The 18,067-nt window shown below is 40.5% G+C and overlaps 1 protein-coding gene across 7 annotated transcripts in view; it reads left to right on the top strand.

Moving 5' to 3' along the window:
- The window catches only part of B3GALNT1 (beta-1,3-N-acetylgalactosaminyltransferase 1 (globoside blood group)), a 48,526-nt gene that overhangs the window by 19,326 nt on the left and 11,133 nt on the right, over positions 1–18,067 (top strand). Inside the window, exon 3 of one of the 7 annotated variants that reach the window (XM_049867582.1) lies at positions 366–462. The exons of the other annotated variants lie outside the window; for them this stretch is intronic. The gene's annotated coding sequence lies outside the window, so the exon portion shown is untranslated. The remainder of the gene's footprint in view (positions 1–365; positions 463–18,067) is intronic. 7 annotated transcript variants of the gene reach the window in all.

Below are 18,067 nucleotides of genomic sequence, written 5' to 3' on the forward strand. Positions count from 1 at the left end.
AAAGTACAGGGTCAATGGAAAAGCGGAAGACTCTCAACGAGGTGGATTGACACAGTGGCTGTAACAATGGGCTCAAGCATAACAATGATTTTAAGGATGGTGCAGGACCAGGCAGTGTTCCCTTCTGTTGTGCATAGGGTCGCTATGAGTTGGCACCGACTCAACAACACCTAACACCAACAACAACATAGATACATCTGTATGTGCACACATATATATATATATACACACACACACACATATACCTTCCTGTACTGTATAACCACATAATACATTTTTTGGTTGTTATTGCTGTTGTTGCAAAGTTGCATATGTACAGCATTTACCAAAAAAATCCCTTATTCTTGTATACGTCTTGTCATTAGGTACCATTGAGCCAGTTCTGACTTTCAGTGACCCTACGTACAGCAGAATGAAGCACTGCCTTCCTGCACCGTCCTCACAATTGTTGATATGCTTGAGGTATACTTCTTGGTGTTATCATTTACCTTGGTCAGATTGTGCACACTTCACCCACATGTAATATTGCCTTTCCCATCACCAAAAATAACAATGCCTACTGTCTAGAGAGTGGTTTCCCTTCCCTCGCCTTCCCATCCCTGGTAACCACTAATGAATGTTAATTTCTGTGTATACTTGTTCTTTTCTTTTTTAAAAAATTTTCATTGTGCTTTAAGTGAAAGTTTACGAATCAAGTCAGTCTCTCATACAAAAATTTATATACACCTTACTATATACTTCTAATCACTCTCCTCCTAATGAGACAGCCCACTCCTTCCCTCCACTCTCTCTTTCCACTCTCTCTTTTCATGTCCATTCTGCCAGCTTCTGGCCCCCTCTGCCCTCCTCTCATCTCCCCAACAGACAGGAGGTGCCAACATAGTCTCAAGTGTCTACTTGATCCAAAAGGCTCATTCTTCATCAGCATCTTTTTCTATCCCGTTGCCCAGTCCAATCCGTGTCTGAAGAGTTGGCTTTGGGAATGGTTCCTGTTTTGAGCTGACAGAAGATCTGGGGGCCACGATCACCGGGGTCCTGCTAGTCTCAGTCAGACCATTAAGTTTGGTCTTTTTACAAGAATTTGGGGTCTGCATCCCACTGCTCTCCTGCTCCCTCAGAGGTTCTCTGTTGTGTTCCCTGTCAGGGCAGTCATCGGTTGTAGCGGGCACCGTCTAGCTCTTCTGGTCTCAGACTGATGTAGTCTCTGGTTTATGTGGCCCTTTCTGTGTCTTGGGCTCATAATTACCTTGTGTCCTCGGTGTTCTTCATTTTCCTTTGCTCCAGATGGATGGGTTGAGACCAATCAATGCATCTTAGATGGCTGCTTGCTAGTGTTTAAGACCCCAGACACCACTCTCCAAAATGGGGTGCAGAATGTTTTCTTAATAGATTTTATTATGCCAGTTGACTTAGATGTCCCCTGAAACCATGGTCGCCAAACCCCTGCCCCTGCTATGCTGGCTGGCCTTCGGAGCATTCAGTTTATTCAGGAAACTTCTCTGCTTTTGGTTCCATCCAGCTGCGCTGACCTCTCCTGCTTTGTGTATTGTCTTTCTCTTCATCTGAAGTAGTTCTTATCTACTGTAAAATTAGTGAATTACTGCTCTCCCTCCCCTCCTCTTGAAACCATCAAAGAATATTTTCTTCTCTGTTTCAACTATTTCTCGAGTTTTTGTAATAGTGGTCTTATACAGTATCTGTCCTTTTGTAACTAATTTCACTCAGCATAATGCCTTCCAGATTCCTCCACGTTATGAAATGTTTCACAGATTCATCTCTGCTCTTTATCATTGCATAATATTCCATTGTGTGAATATACCATAATTTATTTATCCAGTCATCCATTGATGGGCACCTTGGTTGCTTCCATCTTTTTGCTATTGTAAACAGTGCCGCAGTGAACGTGGTGTGCATATATCTGTTCCTGTAAAGGCTCTTATTTCCTTAGGATATATTACAATGAGTGTGATAGCTGGATCCTATAGTAATTCTATTACTAGTTTTTTAAGGAAGTGCCAAATCAATTGCCAAAGTGGTTGTTCCATTTTACGTTCCCACCAGCAGAGTATAAGTGTTCCAGTCTCTCCACAACCTCTCCAACATTTATTGTTTTGTGTTTTTGGAATTAATGCCAGCCTTGTTGGAGTGAGATGAAATCTCATTGTAGTTTCGATTTGCATTTCTATAATGGCTAATGATTATGAGCATTTCCTCATGTATCTGTTAGCTTCCTAAATGTCTTCTTTAGTAAAGTCTCTGTTCATATCTTTTGCCCATTTTTTAATTGGGTTATTTGTCTTTTTGTAGTTGAGTTTTTGCAGTATCATGTAGATTTTAGAGATCAGGCACTGATCGGAAATGCCATAGCTAAAACCTTTTTCCCAGTCTGTACGTAGTCTTTTCACTCTTTTGGTTAAGTCTTTGGATGAGCATAGGTGTTTGATTTTTAGGAGCTCCCAGTTATCTAGTTTTTCTTCTGCATTGTTAGTAATGTTTTGAATACTGTTGATGCCATGTATTAGCGCTCCTACCGTTGTCCCTGTTTTTCCTTCCATGATCTTCATCATTTTAGATTTTATATTTAGATCTTTGATCCATTTTGCGTTTGTTTTTGTGCATGGTGTGAGGTATGGGTCTTGTTTCATTTTTTTGCAGATGGATATGCAGTTATGCCAGCACCATTTGTTAAAAAGACTGTCTTTTCTCCATTTAACTGAATTGGGGCCTTTGTCAAATATCAGCTGCTCATATGTGGATGGATTTATGTCTGGAATCTCGATTCTGTTCCCTTGGTTTATGTATCTGTTGTTGAACCAGTACCAGGCTGTTTTGACTACTGTGGCGGTATAATAGGTTCTAAAATCGGATAGAGTGAGGCCTCCCACTTTATTCTTTTTCAGTAATGTTTTACTTATCTGGGCCCTCTTTCTCTACCATATGAATTTGGTGATTTGTTTCTCCATATCATTAAGGAATGTCATTGGAATTTGGATTGGAATTGCATTAAATCTATAGATCGCTTTTGGTAGAACAGACATTTTAACAATATTAAATCTTCCTATCCATGAGCAAGGTATGTTTTTCCACTTGTGTAGATCCCTTTTGGTTTCTTGCAGAAGTGTTTCGTAGTTTTCTTTGTATAAGTCTTTTACATCTCTGGTTAGATTTATTCCTAAGTATTTTATCTTCTTGAGGGCTACTGTAAATGGTATTGATTTGGTGATTTCCTCTTTGATGTTCTTTTTGTTGGTGTAGAGGAATGCAACTGATTTTAGTATGTTTATCTTGTATCCCGATGCTCTGCTGAACTCTTAGTTTCAGTAGTTTTCTTGAGGATTCCTTCGGGTTTTCTGTGTATAAGATCATGTCATCTGCAGAGAGAGATACTTTTACTTCTTTCTTGCCAATCTCAATGCCCTTTATTTCCTTATCTAGTGTAATTTCTCTGACTAGGAACTCCAGCACAATGTTGAATGAGAGTGGTGATAAAGGGCATCCTTATGTGGTTCCTGATCTCAATGGGAATGGTTTCAGGCTTTCTCCATTTAGGATGATGTTGGCTATTGGCTTTGTATGAATGCCCTTTATTATGTTGAGGAATTTTCCTTTTATTCTTATTTTACTGAGAGTTTTTATCCTGAATGGGTGTTGACCTTTGTCAAATGCCTTTTCTGCATCAATTGATAAAATCATGTGATTCTTGTGTTTTGTTTTATTTATATGATGGATTACATTTATTGTTTTTCTAATGTTGAACCATCCCTGCATACCTGGTTTGAATCCCACTTGGTCATGGTGAATTATTATTTTGATATGTTGTTGAACTCTATTGGCTAGAATTTTGTTGAGGATTTTTGTATCTAAGCTCATGACGGACATAGGTCTGTAATTTTCTTTTTTTTTTTTTGTGGTGTCTTGACCTGTTTTTGGTATCAGGGATATGGTGGCTTCATAGAATTAGTTTGGGAGTATTCCGTCCTTTTCTATGCTCTGAAATACCTTTAGTGGTAGTGGTGTTAACCCTTCTCTGAATGTTTGGTAGAACTGTACAGTGAAGCCGTCTGGGCTGTGGCTTTTTTTGTTGTTGTTGTTGGGAGTTTTTTGATTACCTTTTCAATCTCTTCTTTTGTTATGGGTCTATTTAGTTGTTCTACCTCTGTTTGTGTTAGTTTAGGTAGGTAGTGTGTTTGTAGGGCTTCACCCATTTCTTCCAGGTTTTCAAATTTGTTAGACTGCAATTTTTTATAGTAATCTGATATGATTCCTTTAATTTCAGTTGGGTCTGTTGTAGCATCGCCCATCTCATTTCTTATTAGGATTTTTTGCTTCCTCTACTCTTTTTGTTTTGTTGGTTTGGCCAGTGGTTCATCAATTTTTTGAATTTTTTCAGAGAACCATCTTTTGGTCTTGTTAATTCTTTCAGTTGTTTTTCTGTTTTCTATTTCATTTAATTCTGCTCTAATTTTTATTATTTGCTTTCTTCTGGTGCCTGAGGGTTTCTTTTGTTGCTCCCCTTGTATTTGTCCAAGTGGTAGGGATAATTCTCTGATTATGTCCCTTTCTTCTTTTTGTGTGTGTGTATTTATTGATATAAATTGACCTCCGAGCACTGCTTTTGCTGTGTCACAAACGTTCTGATAGGAAATATTTTCATTCTTATTGGATTCTATGAATTCCTTTAGTCCATCCTTAATGTCTTCTATAATCCAGTCTTTTATGAACAGGGTATTGTTCAGTTTCCAAGTGTTTGATTTCTTTTCTCTGCTTTTTGTGTTATTGATTTCTACTTTTATGGCCTTATGGTCAGAGAAAATGCTTTGTAATATTTCAATGTTTTGGATTCTGCTAAGGCTTGCTTTATGTGGTCTATTCTAGAGAATGTTCCATGTGCGCTGGTAAAGAAAGTATACTTGGTTGCTGTTGAGTGGAGTGTCTATATATGTCTGTGAGGTAAAGTTGGTTGATTGTGGCATTTAGGTCTTCTGTGTCTTTATTGAGTTTCCTTCTGGATGCCGTGTCCTTCACCGAAAGTCGTGTGTTGAAGTCTCCTACTGTTATCATGAAGTTGTCTATCTTACTTTTCTGTGCTGATAGAATTTGTTTTATGTATGTTGCAGCCCTGTCATTGGGTGTATAAATACTTAATATGGTTATATCTTTCTGGTATGTTTCCCTTTAATCATTATTTAGTGCCCTGCCTTATCCTTTATGATGGATTTAACTTTAAAATATATTTTGTCAGAAATTATTATTGCCACTCTTGCTGTTTTTTGTTTGTTGTCTGCTTGATGTATTTTTCCCATCCTTTGAGTTTTAGTTCGTTTCTGTCTGTAATTCTGAAGGTGTGTCTTTTGTTGGCAACATACAGACAGATCATGTTTTTTAATCCATTCTGCCACTCTCTGTCTCCTTATTGGTTCATTTAGTCCATTTACATTCAGCATAATTATGGATGTGTATGCATTTAGTGCTGTCATTTTGATGTCTTTTTTTAAAAATAATTTTTATTGTGCTTTAAGTGAAAGTTTACAAATGCAGTCAGTCTGTCACATATAAGTTTATATACACCTTACTCCATACTCCCACTTACTCTCCCCCTAATGAGTCAGCCCGCTCCCTCCTTCCAGTCTCTCCTTTTGTGACGATTCTGCCAGTTTCTAACCCTCTCTACCCTCCTATCTCCCCTCCAGACAGGCGATTCCAACACGGTCTCAAGTGTCCACCTGATACAAGTAGCTCACCTTCATCAGCATCTCTCTCCAGCCCATTGTCCAGTCCCCTCCATGTCTGATGAGTTGTCTTCAGGAGTGATTCCTGTCCTGGGCCAATAGAAGGTTTGGGGACCATGACTGCCGGGATTCTTCTAGTCTCAGTCAGACCATTAAGTCTGGTCTTTTTATGAGAATTTGGGGTCTGCATCCCATTGTTGTCCTGCTCCCTTGGGGTTCTCTGTTGTGCTCCCTGTCAGGGCAGTCATCGGTTGTGGCCGGGCACCATCTAGTTCTTCTGGTCTCAGGATGATGTAAGTTTCTGGTTCATGTGGCCCTTTCTCTCTCTTGGGCTCGTAGTGATCGTGTGACCTTGGTGTTCTTCATTCTCCCTTGATCCAGGTGGGTTGAGACCAATTGATGCATCTTAGATGGCCTCTTGTTAGCATTTAAGACCCCAGATGCCACACTTCAAAGTGGGATGCAGAATGTTTTCATAATAGAATTATTTTGCGAATTGACTTATAAGTCCCCTTAAGCCATAGTCCCCAAACCCCCGCCCTTGCTCCGCTGACCTTCGAAGCATTCAGTTTATCCCAGAAACTTCTTTGCTTTTGGTCCAGTCCAGTTGAGCTGACCTTCCCTGTATTGAGTATTGTCCTTCCCTTCACCTAAAGTAGTTCTTATCTACTAACTAATCAGTAAAAAACCCTCTCCCACCCTCCCTCTCTCCCCTCCTCATAACCACAAAAGTATGTGTTCTTCTCAGTTTATACTGTTTCTCAAGATCTTATAATAGTGGTCTTATACAATATTTGTCCTTTTGCCTCTGACTAATTTCACTCAGCATAATGCCTTCCAGGTTCCTCCATGTTATGAAATGTTTCACGGATTCCTCACTGTTCTTTATCGATGCGTAGTATTCCATTGTGTGAATATACCACAATTTATTTAACCATTCATCCGTTGATGGACACCTTGGTTGCTTCCAGCTTTTTGCTATTGTAAACAGAGCTGCAATAAACATGGGTGTGCATATATCTGTTCGTGTGAAGGCTCTTATTTCTCTAGGGTATATTCCGAGGAGTGGGATTTCTGGGTTGTACTGTAGTTCTATTTCTAACTTTTTAAGAAGATGCCAGATAGATTTCCAAAGTGGTTGTACCATTTTACATTCCCACCAGCAGTGTATAAGAGTTCCAATCTCTCTGCACCGTCTCCAACATTTATTGTTTTGTGTTTTTTGGATTAATGCCAGCCTTGTTGGAGTGAGATGGAATCTGATCGTAGTTTTAATTTGCATTTCTGTAATGGCTAATGATGGAGAGCATTGATGTCTTTTTTGTGTGCTGTTGAGAGTTCCCTTCTTATTTTTTATGCTGAGTAGATTATCTTTATATATAGTCTTTTCCTCATGTTCGTTGTTGTTGATTTTGTTTCTACTGAGTCAGTATTTTTCCCTTGTATTTTATTTTGATGCATAGGATAGTTTGTCTCCTTTGTGGTTACCTTATTATTTACCCCTGTTTTTCTAAATTTAAACCTAAATTTTATTTCTTTGTATTGCCTTGTTTTCCTGTCGATGTGAAAGATCTGTGACTACTTTTCTTAGTCCGTTTTTATTGTTTTAATGTTTTACATAATAACATTGCTGTTTCTCTGTTCTGAGCATGTTTTTATCTTCATTTATTTTGTGATTTCTGCGCCTCGGTTGACATCTCTCCAGTGTTCTAGTCTTGAGTTCATACCTTATATTATTGATCGTCTAACCAAAGAACTCCCTTTAATATTTCTTGTAGTTTTGGTTTGGTTTTTATGAATTCCCTAAATTTCTATTTATCTGGAAATGTCCTAATTTCACCTTCATATCTGAGAGACAGTTTTGCTGGATATGACTCTTGGTTGGCAGTTTTTTTCCATCAATACTTTATGTAAGTCATCCCATTGCCTTCTTGCCTGCATGGTTTCCGCCGGTTTAGTCTTACTGACTCTCTTTCATAGGTGACTTTTTGTTTATCCCTAGCCGCTCTTAAAATTTTCTTTATGAGGTGGAGCCAAGATGGTGGAATAGACAAATGCTTCCGGCAAGCCCTCTTTACAAGAAAGACTCGAAAAAACAAGCGAAACGAGTATATTTATGACAAGTTAGGAGCCCTGAGCATCAGCGGCAAGCTTAGAAAACAAACTGAGGTACAGGAGGAAGAAGAGACAATTCAGAAGCGGAGAGGAGTCACCAGATCTGAAACATGGGGAGCCCCCAGGCACCATTCCCAGAGTGGTGGCGGCAGGATGGTACTAGCTTTCTGCTGCAGTTTCCTCAGGGAGAAGCAGGCAGCCACACATCCTACTCATACCTCCGGAACCAGAGAATAACGGCACTCTTGGCAAAGGCTAAGTACTTGCATGTATTTTACCGCGCCTCCCTGCCTCGAAGCTGGCTTCAGCGGCTGAATTCCCTGGTCCTGAGATAGGCCCTGTTGAGCACCTAGAGCCATCTTCCCTGCCTTGGAGAAGGAAAACATTTGCAATTGGGGGAAAAAATAATTTGCCAGCTCCACTAACCAGGGGAGCTCAGGACAGAAGCTCCTCTTGTCCAGGCATAAACGGTCCATGGACTTTCAGTGCCTTTCCCCTCTGCATGGACCTGTGTGGGCCTATTTCAGGAGAATAGGCTCTTGTTGGCAGAATCCAACAGTTTCAGCCATGCGATGGAGAGGTGGGTATTCGATGTTTGACATTGCTTTGCCTATTAAACGGGGTCCTCACCCACATCGGGGGCCTAAGGACTGGTAGCTCCGGTCAGGTCACCTAGCCACCCGCGACTGGAGTCCAAGGGTAACTGGTACCTCCCAGTCCTTAAAACCAAAAACATTGGGTGCCCATGGTCCATCTGCAGAACCCACCCACCTGTACACTCTAGGGATCAGGGGCACGCTTTCCTCAGAGACACGTGGGGGATGATTCTTAGCCCCTTGCCTTGTTCAGAGTGTGACCCCTTGCTGCAACCAGATACCAGTACCTACACCAATCACCCCTCCCCCCCAAGACTGTAGGACAGAGTCTGTACCACACACTTGATGATCAGCTACCTGGACACCTGAGCTGATTTCATCCAAGAAAAGTAAATGCACTCCTAGACTGATATTCCTGATGACACCTCTAGCCATCTGGGGACAGGACGTCAGAGCTCCAAAGGTGAAAATAATCAAGGTAGCTTACTCAAGCAACCCATTTGGGCATATCAAAACAAAACAAAGCAAGAAGATATGACACAGTAAGCAAGCATAAAACAAACTAATACAATACCTTATAGATGGCTCAGAGACAACAGGCAATATCAAGTCACATAAAGAAACAGACCATGATCAACTCAACAAGCTCTCAAAGAATCTTCTAGATGAAAGTGCTTTCCTGGAATTACCAGAGGCAGAATACAAAAAATTAATATACAGAACCATTCAAGACATCAAGAAAGAAATCAGGCAATGCGCAGAACAAGCCAAGGAACACACAGATAAAGTAATTGAAGAAATTAAAAAGATTATTCAGGAACATAATGAAAAATTTATAAGCTGGAAAAATCCATAGAGAGACAGCAATCAGAAATTCAGAAGATTAACAATAAAATTACAGAAGTAGACAACTCAATAGAAAGTCAGAGGAGCAGAATTGAGCAAGTGGAAGGCAGAATTTGTGAACTTGAAGATAAAGCACTTGGCACTAATATATTTGAAGGAAAATCAGATAAAATAATTAAAAAAAAATGAAGAAACCTTAAGAATCATGTGGGACTCTATCAAGAGAAATAACCTACGAGTGATTGGAGTATCAGAACACGGAGGGATAACAGAAAATATAGAGAGAATTGTTGAAGATTTGTTGGCAGAAAACTTTCCTAATATCATGAAAGATGAGAAGATATCTATCCATGATGCTCATCGAACTCCACTTAGGGTAGATGTTAAAAGAAAGTCACCAAGACATATTTTAATCATATTTCCCAAAACCAAAGATAGAGAATTTTAAGAGCAGCTAGGGATAAACGAAAAGTCACCTACACAGGAAAGCCAATAAGAATAAGCTCAGACTACTCGGCAGAAGCCATGTAGGCAAGAAGGCAATGGGATGACTTATTTAAAAAATTGAAGGAAAAGAATTCCCAACCAAGAATCACATATCCAGCAAAACTGTCTCGTAAATATGAAGGTGAAATTATGACATTTCCAGATAAACAGAAGTTCAGGAAATTCATAAAAACCCATTCCTTGGAATATATCCTCAAGAAATAAGAGCCTTTACACGAACAGATATATGCACACCCATGTTTATTGCAGCACTGTTTACAATAGCAAAAAGATGGAAGCAACCAAGGTACCCCTCAGCAGATGAATGGATAAATAACTTATGGTATATTCACACAATGGAATACTATGCATCGATAAAGAGCAGTGATGAATCTGTGAAACATTTCATAAAATGGAGGAATCTGGAAGGCATTATGCTGAGTGAAACTAGTCAGTTCCAAAAGGACAAATTTTGTATAAGACTACTAGTATAAGAACTTGAGAAATAGTTTAAACAGAGAAGAAAATATTCTTTGATGGTTATGAGAGGGGGGAGGGAGGCAGGGTGGGAGAGTGGTATTCATTAATTAGATAGTAGATAAGAACTACTTTAGTTGATGGGAAAAACAACACACAATATGGGCGAGGTCAGCACAACTGGACTAAACCAAAAGCAAAGAAGTTTCCTGAATAAACTGAATGCTTCAAAGGCCAACGTTGCAGGGGCTGGGGTCTGGGGACCATGGTTTCAGGGGACATCTAAGTCAATTGGCATAATAAAATCTATTAAGAAAACATTCTGCATCCCACTTTGGAGAGTGGTGTCAGGAGTCTTAAACGCTAGCAAGCGGCCATCTAAGATGCATCAATTGGTCTCAACCCATGTAGATCAAAGGAGAATGAAGAACACTAAAGACACAAGGTAATTATGAGCCCAAGACACAGAAAGGGCCATATAAACCAGAGACTACATCATCCTGAGACCAGAAGAGCTAGATGGTGCCTGGCTACAACCAATGACTGCCCTGACAGGGAACACAACAGAGAACACCTGAGGGAGCAGGAGAGCAGTGGGATGCAGACCCCAAATTCTCATAAAAAGACCAGACTTAATCGTCTGACTAAGACTAGAAGGACACTGGTGGTCATGGCCCCCAGACATTCTCTTGACCTGGTACAGGAACCATGCCCAAAGCCAACTCTTCAGACAGGGATTGGACTGGACAGTGGGTTGGAGTGGGATGCTGGTGAGGATTGAGCTTCTTGGATCAGGTGGACACTTGAGACTATGTTGGTATCTTCTCCCTGGAGGGGAGATGAGAGGGTGGAGGGGGTTAGAAGCTGGCAAAATGGACATGAAAAGAGAAAGTAGAGGCAGGGAGTGGGCTGTCTCCCTAGCCCCCAAAATATATATGCTTTATCTGTGTGTTCCTTGGCTTGTTCTGCATATTGCCTGATTTCCTTCCTGATGTCTTCAACAGTTCTGTATATTAATCTTTTGTATCCACCTCTGGTAATTCCAGGAAGGCACCTTCATTTGGAAGATCCCTTGATTCTTTGTATTGAGAGCTTGTTGAGTTGATCGTGGTCCGTTTCCTTATGTGACTTAATATTGCCTGTTGTCTCTGAGCCATCTATAAAGTATTGTATTAGTTTGTTTTATGCTTGCTTACTGTGTCATATCTTCTTGCTTTGTTTTGTTTTGATATGCACAAATGGTTTGCTTGAGTGAGCTAGCTTGATTAGCACTGACGTCCTGTTCCCAGGTGGCTAGAGGTGTTTTCAGGAATATCAGTCTAGGAGTCCATTCACTTTCCTTGTTTGAATTCAGCTCAGGTGTCCAGGTAGCTGATCATCAAGTGTGTGGTACAGACTCCATCCTACAGTCTTAGAGGGGCAGGGGTTATTGGTGTAGGTACCGGTATCTGGTTGCAGCAGGGGGTTATGCTCTGAACAAGACAGCAGATTGAGAATCATCCCCCATGTGTCTCTGAGGAAAGCATGTGCCTCTTCTGTATAGTGTATAGGTGAGTGAGTTCTGCAGATGGACCATGGGCACCCAGTGTTTTTGGTTTTAAGGACTGGGAGGTATCAGTTATCCTTGGACCCCTGTCACCGGTGGCTGGGTGACCTGAGTGGATCCACTAGTCCATAGGCCCCTGATGTGGGTAAGTGAGGACCCTGTTTAATAGGCAAAGCAGTGTCAAACATGAAACACCCATCTCTGCACTGCACGGCAAGAATAGTTGTAGTTTGCCAACGAGGGCCTATTCTCTTGAAATAGGCCCACACAGGACCATGCAGAGGAGAAAGGTACTGAAAGCCCACTGACCATTTATGCCTGGACAGGAGCCACTTGTGTCCTGAGCTCCCCCAGTTAGTGGAGCTGGCAAATTATCTTTTTCTCCAATTGCAAATTCATTTCTTCTCCATGGCTGGGAGAATGCCTCTAGACGCTCAACAGGGCCTATCTCAGGGCCAGGGAAATCAACAGCCGCTGAATCCAGCTTGGGGGTGGGGCACGTGGTAAAATATACGCAAGTACTTAGCTTTTGCCGGGAGCACCATTCTTCCCTGGTTCTGGAGGTTTGAGTAAGCTGCATGGCTGGTTGCTTTTCCCTGAGGAAACTGCGGCCGAATGCTAGTACCAGCCCACTGCAGCCACTCCTTGAAATGGTGCCTGACGGCTCCTGGCGGTTCAGGTCTGGTAACTCCTCTCTGCTTATGAACTGTCTTTTTCTCCCCCTGCTGCTCAGTTTGTTTTCTAACTTTGCCTTTGATGTTCAGAGCTCCTAGCTTGTCATAAATACACTTGCTTCACTTGTTTTTCCAGGTCTTTGTTTTAAGAGCGCTCGCCGGAAGCATCATCTATTCTGCCATCTTGGCCCCGACTCTATTCTTGTCTTTTTATAAAACTGCAGTAATATAATATTTGTCCTTTTGTGATTGACTTATTTCACTCAGCATAGTGTTCTCCAGATTCATCCACATTTTATTTTGAGAACTCATTATTGTTCTTTATGGCTGAGTAGTATTCCATTGTATGTATGAACCACATTTTATTTATTCATTGGTCTGTCGATGGCCACTTAGGTTGTTTCCATCTTTTTGCTATTGTGAATAATGCTGCAGTGAATATTGTTGTGCATATATGGCCAATTTTTTGAAGTAGATCACCAGGCCTTTTTTCCAAACTGCCTCTGGGTGGACTAAAACCTCCAGCCTTTCAGTTAGCAGCTGAGCACATTAACCTTTTGCACCACCCAGGGACTCCAATGGATAAAAGCAGTTTACCAAGCCATTCACACAGTAGTCACATATTCACCGATCTGCTAGACATAGGGGATCTGGCAGTGAACAAGATGATCAAGGTCTTTTTTCTCGTGAACTTCATATTCTTGTGAAGGGAGCAGACAATAAACAAGTAGACATATAAATAAACAAATCCAGAGAGAGGTATATACTGGGAAGGGAATAACTAGGAATGTGACAGAAAATTAGGGCTGGGGAACTGCTTTAGATAAGAGGTCAGAGAAGGACTCTTCTAAATGACATTTAGCTGAAATCTGAAGCATGAGAAGGAACCAACTTTGAAACAACAACAACAAAAAACCCATTTACTTTCTCCATGCAGAAAATAGCCATCATTGTTGCACCCCAGGAAAGAATTTCAAGTTATTTTGGTTTCAACAATTGCACCATTGCAAAAACACTTTTATTTTTCTGGAGTCTTTGCAGTTGATCCGACTCCCACCCTCCCACCCTCAATTTATTTCTAGTGCCCAGAATGTTTTTGATAAAAAATAAAAAGGTATTTATTTACATGAATGATTAGTTGTTACTCTTGTTAATAACTTGTATTTTGGGTTTTCAGAGTGTAGGTCTTGAGTTTTTCAGTGTAAAAATGATACTTTACTGTTTCTATAAAGGTCTATTGGTTGCAAGAAATAAAACTTCACTCAAAGCAACCCAGGTTAAAAGGGATGCAGCAGACTCCCTAGGACAGGAGGCATAATGGCCAGAAATGCTAGATTGGGAGTCGTGTTTGAGTTTTGTCCTTACGAGTTAGCAGCCTGTGACTTGGGGCAAGTTATTGACTGTCCCCAAGCCTTAGTTTCCTCACCGAATTAAGGGTGTAAAAGTGCCTTAGTTCTTGAATATTACATGAGTTAGTGTCTGAGAGCACTTATTGTTCTTATCGCTATGGCTGAGACACCTATCAACACTGATTGCGCACAGTAACCAAATATACAGGACTGGTTGGACTACCAAGCTTTTTAAATTTTTTCGTTGAAGCAGAACATACAGAAAGAAAAGTGCACAAGTTATAAGCATACTGCTGGATTATCACAGACTGAACACATCAAGAAATAGAACTTGGCCAACACCTCAGGAAGTCCCCTCAGACACTCCCAACTACATTTTCTTCCCTCTCCCCAAAAATTACCAGTATCCTGAGTTCTAACTCTGTAGATTAGTTTTGCCTGCTTTTCAGCTTTATATTGATGGAATCATAGTGTGTATTCTTTTCATATCTGGCTGCTTTCTCTCAACTTTATGTTTGAGAACTCTTCTTGTTGTATGAGGCTGTAGTGTCTTCTTTTTCATTCTCTATAATATGCTATTTTATACATTTATTTTTCTCTTCTAGTGTGGATGGATATTTGAGGTATTTCCAGTTTGGGCCTGTCATGAATAGTGTGCTGTTATGAACGTTCTTGTATATTTTTTTTGGTGCCATTATGTACACATTGAGGTCCCTGGGTGTTGCAAACAGTTTGCTCTTGGCTGCTAACTGAAAGGTTGGTGATTTGAACCCACCCAGTGGCACCACAGAAGAAAGACCTGGAGATCTGCCTCCATAAAGATTATAGCTAAGAAATTCTTATGGAGCAGTTCTGCTCTGTCACATGGGGTTGCTGTGAGTTGGAATCGACTCGACAGCAGTGGGTTTGGTTTTTGGTTTATGTACATCTTACTGTTGGGTGTTCCACTAAGGAGTGGGATTGCTGTGTCATAGGGTACCTGTATGTTCAGCTTTAGTAAATAACACTAAACAGTTTTCCAGAGTAATTGAGCCAATTTATATCTACTCCAAATTATTATTATAAAAAATTACTTTTTATTCATTAATTTACAAAATTAGCCTCTAACTGGGATGAATACAAAGATGCTCTAGGACAGAATTTCCCAAAGGCTCTGAAAATTAAAGTAGGGTCAGATAAGCTTGAGAAACATTGCATAATATATCCCATTCATAGAGAAAGGACATTAGCATGTTAAAAACTCTAAGAATGTCTTCATTAGAAATAACAGTTTAGTTTTGTTTGAATGATTTCCTTTTTTTTTGGCCCACAGAGCTCTTTTGAGGTGGTAACACCTGAAAATAGCATACAGATGCAGCCTCTAACTGTGTTGCCCAGTGAAAAGAGGGCAGCAGTCTTTGCTTGCTAATAGACTTCTGATGCTTAATAGCTGAGATGGTGATTCCTTCTCTTAGGATGATTGTTTCATTTGATGATTAAAACATTGGTGCACTGGATAATTGGGAAGCTGGCAACCTATTTTGTGTCTGGAGGTTTTCTGAGCTTTTCTATATTTCAGATGTTTCTTCAGCCCTTGTGGATCAACAAGTAATTAGTGGTGATCTGGTGTGTGCCCAGCATTGTTCTAGTCTTGTGGGATAGTGAATATATTGTTTACTTAACATAAATTGTTCATAATCTAGTTGGTCATTGCATGTGTTGTTAACATAATCACAAGTTTATCTTTTATAAAATGTTATTGTTGTTAGGTGCCGTCAAGTTGGTTCCAACTCATAGTGACCCTGTGTACAACAGAATGAAACACAGCCCAGTCCGGTGCCATTATCACAATCATTGCTATGTTTGAGCCCATTGTTGAAGCCACTGTGTCAATCCATCTCATCAGGGGTCTTCCTCTTTTTTGCTGACCTTCTGCCCTACCAAGCATGATGTCCTTGTCCAGGGACTGGTCCCTCCTGATAACATGTCCAAAGTGCATTAGACAAACTCTCACCATCCTTGCTTCTAAGGAGCACCCTGGCTGTACTTCTTCCAGGACAGATTTGTGCATTCTTCTAGCAGTCCATGGTATATTCAGTAGTCTTTGCCAATACCATAATTCAAATGCTTCCGGTCTTCTTAAGTCTTTCTTATTTCATTGTCCAGCTTTTGCATTCATAGGAAGGGATACTGCGTGGTTTAAAGTCAGGAAAGGTGTGCATCAGGGTTATATCCTTTCATCATACCTATTCATTCTGTATGCTGAGCAAATAATCCGAGAAGCTGCACTATATGAAGAAGAATGGGGCATCAGGATTGGAAGAAGACTCATTACCAACCTGCATTGTGCACGTGACACAACCTTGTGTGCTGAAAGTGAAGAGGACTTGAAGCACTTACTGATGAAGATGAAAGACCACAGCCTTCAGTGTGAATTATACCTCAACATAAAGAAAACAAAAATCCTCACAACTGGACCAGTAAACAACATCATGATAAGTGGAGGAAAGATTGAAGTTGTCAAGGATTTCATTTTACTTGGATCCACAGTTGACACCCATGGAAGTAGCAGTCAAGAAATCGAAAGATGCATTGCATTGGGCAAATCTGCTGCAAAAGATCTCTAAAGTATTGAAAAGCAAAGACGTCACCTTGAAGACTAAGGTGCTCCTGACCCAAGCCATGGTGTTTTCAGTCGCTTCATATGCATGTGAAAGCTGGACGATGAATAAAGAAGACCGAAGAGGAATTGATTCATTTGAATTGTGGTGTTGGCAAAGAATATTGAATGTACCATGGACTGACAAAAGAATGAAAAACCTATCTCAGAAGAAGTACAATCAGAATGCTCTTTAGTAGCAAGGATGGGAAGAGTATGTCTCACATAGTTTGGACATGTTGTCAGGAGGGATCAGTTCCTGGAGAAGGACATCATGCTTGGTAGAGCGTCAGCAAAAAAGATGAAAACCCTCTATGAGATGGGTTGACACAGTGGCAGCAACAATGGGCTCAAGCATAACAATTGTAAGGATGGAGCAGGACCAGGCAGTGCTTCGTTATATTGTACACAGGGTCGCTATGAGTTGGAACTGACTCGACAGCACCTAAAAACAACAACATGAGGCAATTGAAAATACCATGGCTTGCATAAGGGGTACTTTAGTCCTCGAAGCGACATCTTTGCTTTTCAGCACTTTAAAGAGGTCTTTTGCACCAGATTTGCCCAATGCAATGCGTCTTTTGATTTCTTGACTGCTGCTTCCATGGGTGTTGATTGTGGATCCAAGTAAAATGAAATCTTTGACAACTTCAGTCTTTTCTCCATTTGTCATGATGTTGCTTATCAGTCCGGTAGTGAGGATTTTTTTCTTTGTGTTGAGCTGTAATCCATAGTGAAGGCTATGGTCTTTGATCTTCACCAGTAACTGCTTCAATTCCTCTTCACTTTGAGCAAGAAAGGTTGTGTCATCTGCATATTGAAGGTTATTAATGAGTCTTCCTCCAATCCTGATGCCACGTTCTTCTCATATAGTGTACCTTCTCAGACTATTTCTTCAGCATACAACCCAGATGCACAACTTTCCTGATTTTGGACCACACAATATGTCCTTATTCTGTTTGAGTGGCTACCTCTTGCTCTATGTACATGTTCCTCATGAGCACAAAGTGTTCTGGAATTCCCATTCTTTGCAGTGTTATCCATAATTCGTTGTGATCCACACAGTTGAATATCTTTACACAGTCAATAAAACACAGGTAAACATCTTTCTGTTATTCTTTGCTTTCAGCCAGGATCCATCAGACATCAACATCCTGCTCCATCATTCCACATCCCCTTCTGAATCCAACTTGACTTTCTGGCAGTTCCCTTTTGATGTACTACTGCAACCACTTTTGAATTATCTTCATCAATAATTTACTTGCATGTGATATTAATGATATTGTTTGCTAATTTCCAAATTGTATTGGATCGCCTTCATTTGGAATGGCACTAATATGGATCGCTTCCAGATTGTTGAACAGGTAGCTGTCTTCCAAATTTCTTGGCATGAACAAGTGGGCACTTCCAGCCCTCTATCCATTTGATGAAACATTTCAATTGGTATTCCATCAGTTCCTGGAGTCTTGTTTTTCACCAGTGCCTTCAGTGCAGCTTGGACTTCTTTCTTCAGGACTGTTGGTTCTTGATCATATACTACCTCCTGAAATGGTTGAATGTTGACCAATTCTTTTTGATATGGTGACTCTGTATTCCTTCCATCTTCTTTTG

Source organism: Elephas maximus, chromosome 23 (genome assembly GCF_024166365.1).
Source record: "Elephas maximus indicus isolate mEleMax1 chromosome 23, mEleMax1 primary haplotype, whole genome shotgun sequence".
In the NCBI taxonomy this organism is placed as follows: Eukaryota; Metazoa; Chordata; class Mammalia; order Proboscidea; family Elephantidae; genus Elephas; species Elephas maximus.